We start from the raw sequence: 7,778 nt of genomic DNA, 5'->3' as shown, positions 1-7,778 counted from the left end.
CTAGGGATGTGTACAAGGTTTTCTTTTTTAAAAAACTACTTTCCCAATGAGGAAAAGGACAATGAGTGACATCCTTTATAGGTAAAAATTTGCCTCATATATGTAAAGGAGGACACGACAAAATAATTGACTGCAAATTTTCTTTTCGCCAGCAAATAACGTTTAAATTTGTTTTCTTCAGAGGTAGATTAACCTTTGTTGAATGCAGCTGTCAGTGGGAAATTCTTAGATTTACAGTACACTGCATGAATCTGCACAGGCTTCCTTAACAGGATACCACAGACTGGGTGTCCTGACCGGCTGAAATTTACTGTCCCAGAGTCCTGGAGGCTGGAAACTCGAGATGGAGTTGCCCGCAGGCCGGGTTTCTGGCGAGGCCTCTCTTCCTGGCTTGCAGACAGCTGCTTCCTCACTGTGTTCTCACCGGTGCAGAGGCGGGTCTCTGGTATCTCTTCCTCTTCTCATAAGGACACGAGTTCTGCCGGATTAGGGCCCCACCCTTATGACCTTCTTTAACCTTAGTTACCTCCTGAAAGCGCCCCCCCCCCACCCGTCTCCAAATATAATCCATTACCCTGGGGATTAGGGCTTCAACATGTGAATTTGGGGGACACACAATTCAATCCATAACACTCTGGTTCTAACTGCAATTTTCCAATAAAGATCCAGCTCAGTGAAATGTCTCAGAGACCAGTCAGGTGTCTGCGAGAGGGCTGGTCTCTGGGTCTGCACTGGGTTTTTTCACTGGGGAGCCCCCTCACCCCGATCACCTCTACAACACACTCCTAGAAAGTGATATCCCTTCTTTCACATTTATTACGCACCAAGTGCTGCCATGGAGAGCCTCTCTTTCCGTCACCTGGTCAGGCATTAGCTGTCAGGTATTGCTTATCAAGCCTCATAGCTTCCCACCTCGCCCCCTGCTGATCTCTCTTTGCTGCCCTCATCAAATGCAGATTCTAACCGGAGGTTTCCACTCTGAGCCTTAGCACCAGCCCTGCGTTCATGAGACGTCTTTGGTCGCAAGAGAAGCTGGAGGAGATCAAGGAGAACCAAGAAATAAGCTCACCCAGTGACAGCTCCCCTTCCTCCTGCAAGCCCTCCCGATGGCCAGCAGAGGGCGGGAGCCTAGGCTGCCCCTGTTCCCCCTCGTGAGTCTCTGTGACCCGGATCACAGGCTGCAGGAGGCTGGGGAGAGGTTCTCTCCCCGTTATCCGTCTTCTCATTTTCAAATCTGCCTCCACGCAGAAAGATTCCCAGCTTTTCCAGGGACAACTGGAGCTTAATCTTGCAGAATAATTCTGCAAATGGTGTGAAATGCCTCAGAATTATCCAACCTGATGGGGCAGGGTAATTGCATACCAACCTCAAGAGTCATTAAGTGAAGGCTGTTTGAAGAAAGGAGACAGGAAAATGGTACTTTTCTGTATTTTTTTTTATAAAAAAAAAAAGTTCTTTAAAAAAAGTTCTCGGGCACGAAGTTGCAAATACTGGCAATTAAGAGTCCACTGGAGCATGCTCAAATATTCACGGGTGGGTCCCAGGCACCAGAGGCTCAGGCCAGCTTCCCTGGCAGGCAGTACCCTGAACATACTGTCACTCATGGTGGCCAGGGCGTTGATGCCATCCTTGACTCCGTGGAGAGAGGACAACCAGAAGCCGGCATTTTTCTCTCCCAGACTCTACCCTGTGTGTCCCTTCCCTCTGCTGACGGTACCCTCTTTCTTTTCACTGTAATGAAACTATAATCATATCCGTGGTGCTTTCCTGAGTTTTGTAGTCATTCTAGTGAATTATCACCCCTGAGTGTGGTCACAGAGACGCTCTCTAGACTTTTTCTCTTCTATGGATTTTAACTTTGTGTGCGTTTTTTTAGTAAAGAGTTGTTTGCCTATTACTTCAGTTTGTTGTAATTTTAAATAATTGGGTAAATCGATTCTAGCAATCTTTCCCTTTATAGTTTTTGTTTACTTAAAAAGGCCTTTCTCACCACAAAATCATGTAGGTATTCATCTTTATTTTCTAGTTTTTCACACTGTCATTTCCCCCATTTAACTAATTCCATTTGGAATTTGTTTTGTTATATGCTATTAGGTAAAAATCTATTGTTACTTCTTCCCAAAGTTTCTCAATTGTCCCAATGCCATCTTTTGAACAATCATATTTTTCTACACTTTCACACACGCTAAATTCCCACATATACCAGGGTTTATACGTGTGGTCACTCCATTCTATTCGAATTCTATGGCTGTCTTTTTCCATACCACCCTCATCTTTAGTTTCTGTTCATTCTAATACTACATATTAATATCCCATTGCATACGTGTTTCCTACTAGTTGTTCCTATTTAAAATCTTCTTGGTTTTCCTATGTATTATGTCATAAAAAAAATTTTCTGCACCCCAAGAAAATGCTTTACTCAGAACATAAAGAAAAATTAAAATCACTTGGTCACTTCCCATCAACCTCCCCAAATAAAATCCTACTAGAGTTTTTAATTAGGATTGCATTCAACTTAAAAATTAATTTGGGGGAAGTTATTATATTTTCAAAACTGAATCTTTCAAAACTTTCTTTTCAAAACTGAATGCAAAAATATGGTACGCCCTACAGTAAAATTAAATACAGAAAATTCTTAAAGTTAGTGTTTTTCAGAGTTCCAGCACGTTTCTTGTCGACCTCAAGGAAATAAGAATATTTATTGCTCGTAATGTTTTATTCCCAGAAAATTTTCACTTATGCTAGTGTCATATAAAACCGAAAATGTCCCCTTGCCAATCTGAGCAGGTAAAAACATATCTATGGATGTAATACGTACTGCGTTGACTTTTCATAAGTTTGAATGATTCCACGTGTATTTATTGGCCAGTGATAGTTTTTTTCTTTGTAAACGTTATCTTTTGCCTATTTTTTATATTAAGTACAATATTTTGACTGACCAGGCAGAAGTCTTTTTCCCAGGATGTCATTTGCCTCTTAATTTTGTTTATTACATGTTGCGATAGACGGAATTTAAAATGTTCTCTACAAATCTATTTTGTAAAACTTTCCATACAAATCTAAAAAAAAAAAAAAACAGATTTGTAAAATCTAAACAAATCTAATCTGTATGGTTTCTTCATTTACACTTAGGAAGTCTTCCTATTCAAAGTTCATCCAGTATTTGCGTATATTTTCGTGTAGTCATTTGCATGTTCTATTTGTTTTCTATCTCATGTTTACATTTTAATTCCCTAATCCACGCTGGATTTATATCAGCTTAGGGTATGAACAAAGCAAAGATTGAGTCATGTTTTGAGTTTTAAGGATTGGTTTGTTTGAGCCTGTGTATTGAACCCCGGCCATCTTCATTTTGGAAGTTATTCTGTGTCGAGGTTATTTGGTTTACTTAGTCATTTTTAGGCACAGGCTTTCTTGGCACACACCCTTTGGCAGAGTAATAAAATGTTCTCATTATGAAAAGAATTTAGGCCATTACAGCTGAAGCCTACTTCCCAGCGTCTGTGACAAGGTACATTTCAGATGAAAGAATGTTGATGATGGTTCAACTGCCAGCTGCTGTCCCCTGGGGCTTTGGGGAGTCTTCTGAAGGCTGCAAAAAGTTAAACAGCTTATTTCACCAGCACCGCCTGTAAAACCGTGTTGGAAGCACCGATCCCCAAGGGTACGCAGACTTAATCTACAGTCGCAAGCTTGGTGTCTTACAAGAAGGCTGCTCAACCAAACCAAAAACACAGCCTCCTGAAAAATCAAATGCGTTTGGCAGATCCGGTCTACACAGCAAAGCCAGGGAGCAGGAAAAACCCCTCCCCACATCAAGCATGGTACGGTATAAAGAACGTCAAACAGAAGGTCTGAAAACCCAATTGGCATCCTTTCTCCATCACCAACGGTCTGACCTCGGGCAAATCGTTTCATGAGTTCCAGTTTCCTCTTATAAAATGGGTGGCCTCACACGATGGCTGCCAGAACTGCAGAGATTACTCTTAATTGTGTACAAAAGTGTTAACACCATAAGTCTGACTGACTTCACCATCACTACACTTATTTGTGCACCGTCCGGGCTTGAAACGTCCCTTATCACATCCGAGGAGCCAGTATCTCATTTCTGCGCTGCCAAGGTCACTCAGTCTAAGGCTCAGGACTGAGATTTTGTTGTGAGTTTACGTTTCAGTACAAAATTCTTGACTAGGACCCAGGAGCCGGTCTGGGCTCTCCCTTCTAGAAGACTCTGCCCTAGTCGTGATCAAGGCAAACACAGTGGGAAGTCGCTGAGGAGGGGTGGGGCATGGTCAGATCTGTGTGCTTTAAAACGGTTACTCTGGGTGCTGTCTGGACCACAGATGGGAGCACTCCGAAGGGAAGCAGGGTCACCCATACGGTGGTGAGCTGCAGCTGCTGCCGGTTCTGGCTCCAGAAAGTTGACTGTGCACATATGTTCCCAAGGCCACACTTAGCGGCATTGGGTGGGTACTTGCCACAATTTATAGTCATATATTTATATGTCTACCTGTTTGTGTTCTGTCTCCCTCACTGGACTGTAAGCTTTTTTAATTCGACTCTGATTGCTCAGTATATAACACAACTTGCTGAACAAATAAGCAAGCAAGAGAAGGAGTCTGTCCATAGCCTACAACATCTGGGCAACAGAGACCAATGTTACGCAATGCAGACCTCAAAAGGCCTACAATAAACATCTGAGTTTAGGGAAAGAGTCCAGACTCTGCAGATAGCTCTTAATCAGAGCGGGAAGTGACAGGTAAGGGCACATCCAGGCTGGGGGCCAATCACATTACCTGGGCTCTCTCACTTCTCCAAGTCTAGATCCAGCTAAAGAACTCGGACGCTCTCACAGTGAAGGTGACCGCCCAATGAACACCTAAAGGATCAGTGGAGTACATTTCTATAGGAGTTCCCAGCTGGAAAAAAAAAAAAAAAAAAGATTCGCATTTTTCATGAATGCGTACATTCGTCTGGTGAAGTAGGCAGAGCAGAGATCACTTCTCTGTGCAGAGGTAAGGAAGCTGAAAGGTCACCGTCTCGCCCAAGCCTGTCGAGCTGACAGGTGTAAAACCGGATTAAAGTCCAGGTCGTCTGCCTCCAGGAGCTCTCTGCACCATTTTCATATAGCATGGATTTTGGCACACCTACTATGTGACAAATAAATGGAGGTGCAAGGGAAATATAAAATATAATCCTTGACCTAAGAGAGTTAAACACTTGCGCCTGGAGAACGATTTGAGACGGCTCCCACCGGCAGTACCTGCTGAGTGGCCAGGGCTGCTGGAACTCGGAGAAATGGCAGATCGTGTGGGCTGACAGCCAGGAGAAGCCCTTACGGAAGGTGAATCCGAGTTCTGCAGACCAGTCCTGAGACCCCGTCAACACGGAGGAGGAGATCGAGTTCACCGTGGCCCCTCTGAACACATCTTGACTTTCACTGCTGAAGGCATTTCAGAACAAAGAGCCTTTTTTTCCCTAATCAACATGCCGCCCATGCAAATATCCGACACTGTCGCAGCCAGTTATTCCGTGATCCGTCCGGCACCCTCCCGCTTCTTTCTTCTGCTCTGTCACTTTTTTTACTTACGACATCCAATTCCTATTGACTCAACAGCACACCACACTTTCCTTCTCCAGAACCCCCGTTAGGGGTTCTGTTAACCCCAAAATGAGAGTCTGCCATTGCGAATCACAGCTGCCTTCCTTTTGACTACCTGCCCTTTGTGCTAAAGGGGACACCAGCGGCCTCCTCTGACTCAGTGTCCTTAGAGCGTGGATGCTGCCCCTGGGGGCCACTCTTGCAGCCCTGAGTGGCAGCCAGTGGTCACCATCCCACCGTCCCTCACAGAAGTCTCTGCAGTCCCTTCCTTCCTGTCACTCCAGAAATGATTCTAAGGACTTCAAGTTTCTCCCCAACCCTGACACGGGACAATGTCACTAAGCGGTGGGGACCTTCCTGAATAGAGAAGAAGCACACGTGCTCTAGCTAGCCGTTCTCCGGCCAGCGTTTGCCGAGTGGAACATGAGCCCAGGGTGGCTGGATCTTCTGACTGTTTTAGGAAACAGACATCCAGACACACTTGTGAAAAATTATGTTTTTTTAAATGTTGACGGTTAACCCAAAAGAATTTAAAACGCGGCAAAGGCTAAGGCAGACAAGTTCACAAGGCGCCAGAGGGTTCCCAGGGCACAGCCTCCGGCACCGTAAATATTAATATATTCTATTATATTTGCTTAATCTCCAACAGACGGTTCTGTAATTAGGCCCTTTGTAGAGATCCGCAGTCTGTTTCTGCGTGCGTTCTCCGTGTTTGTGGGGTCCCGTGTTTCCTAGCCTATCCCGACAATTATTAATGGTGCCTTTGTGTCGAATTTACCTTCCTTTGCTCCTCCTTTTTCTTCCCTACAAAAGGAGACATAGCACTTTTAGAATTAAAGCATGGAGTCAAATTAGTTTAGAGATTATAATAGCTTTATAGTTTTCTAGAACGGCTAGAAACTTTAGCTGTAATCTTACCGCAAGTCTTTGTTTGGAGGAGAACTGATTAAACACAATTAGCGCTCACCCACACACACACACACACATGGAACTGTCACCGTGATGAAAACTGAAATCACGGTATGTGACTCACCTCTCTTAACCCTGCCATGTGCCTTCCTGAAGTGGGTGGTCCTCTCCCACTTTCGAACTCCAACCATTTGGCATCTTCCCTACATCAGCATTTGCCCTTCATTTTTATGGTAACTGCACATACTTCTGCCTGCCTCGTGAGAGCAGGGACTGTCTCTCTCCGTTGTTATCACCAGGCCTGGCACAGCGCCTAGCATATAGTTGGCAAAGCAAGAGCTATTGCATAAACCCTTATCGTCACCCAAATAGCTTCCATCGCCAGAGCACTTACTGTGCATTGGGCAGTTCACTCACATTATCCTAGAGGCTTTCCCAGACCAGACCGTCCAATCCAAAGCATACTCCAGTCACCCTCTAGCACACCACCTTATTTTACTCCTCTGAATAGGGTTTTCTGTTTAATTATGTCTCCTCCACTAGAATGAAAACTCCAGAGGACAGTCCTCTTGTCTAACTGGCTCTTGGCACATAGAAAGCAAATTAATAAATCTAAACTTCCCACCTCCTTGGGTGGCGGAGTTGACTTGCACACAGTAGGTCTCAGTGAGTATGTTTTAATATCTGTATTTAGATTTCAGGATAAATGTGTTGATTATTTCATGGTTCGCAATGAGCTCTGGGAAGTAGGGGAGTGCAGTAAAAATAAAAATTTGGTCGCATTCCCCCAAGCACTGACTAACGCGCGGGAATTTTTGCTGCAATAAGAAAGCCACTTCCTCTGACATAAGGTCCCCCACACGCCTGGATCTTGCCACATCCTCTGATACGACAGAGTTCATGATGGCTGGGCGGGCCGGGGCGGCCAGATTCCAGACGCTCACTCGGAGAGAGCGGGGGCGCGGAGCGGTCGCCCGCTGCGGGGTGCGCAGAGGGTCTGCGGGGATGCTGTCACCGCCGCCCGAGCCTGTCGGCCCCGCGATTCTCAGCGTTGGGGGCCCCCTTCCCACTGCATTCCGCTTTCTTTCACCTCCAAAGCCCAAAGGCACTGCAGAGGCAAACCCCGCGCACCCCCGAGACTGCAGGGGGCGACGTCATCGAGTCCCACGTCACGTGAGGGGACACGCAGGCTAGGTGAGGGATGTGCGGGGCACTGGACAGCGCCGGGCCCGCCCCCGCTCTCCGCCCTCCGCCCCGCCCCAGCCGG

The 7,778-nt window shown here is 45.7% G+C and overlaps 1 long non-coding RNA gene across 3 annotated transcripts in view; it reads right to left on the bottom strand.

The window, feature by feature from the left end:
• Nucleotides 1–3,292: 3,292 nt before the first annotated feature.
• Nucleotides 3,293–7,778, bottom strand: part of LOC111746585 — a 5,932-nt gene continuing 1,446 nt past the window's right edge. Inside the window, exons 2-6 of one of the 3 annotated variants that reach the window (XR_002783179.1) lie at nucleotides 6,636–6,824; nucleotides 6,381–6,406; nucleotides 5,264–5,443; nucleotides 4,797–4,919; nucleotides 3,293–3,592 (exon numbers count right to left, since the gene is read on the bottom strand). This is a non-coding gene — a long non-coding RNA (uncharacterized LOC111746585). Of the gene's footprint in view, nucleotides 3,593–4,796; nucleotides 4,920–5,263; nucleotides 5,444–6,380; nucleotides 6,407–6,635; nucleotides 7,754–7,778 lie in introns of those variants that run through there. The other 2 variants (XR_002783177.1, XR_002783178.1) reach the window with 2 other exon arrangements.

The sequence above is a fragment of the Pteropus vampyrus genome, unplaced genomic scaffold, assembly GCF_000151845.1.
Source record: "Pteropus vampyrus isolate Shadow unplaced genomic scaffold, Pvam_2.0 Scaffold194, whole genome shotgun sequence".
In the NCBI taxonomy this organism is placed as follows: Eukaryota; Metazoa; Chordata; class Mammalia; order Chiroptera; family Pteropodidae; genus Pteropus; species Pteropus vampyrus.
This window is presented reverse-complemented; position numbering and strand designations above follow the sequence as displayed.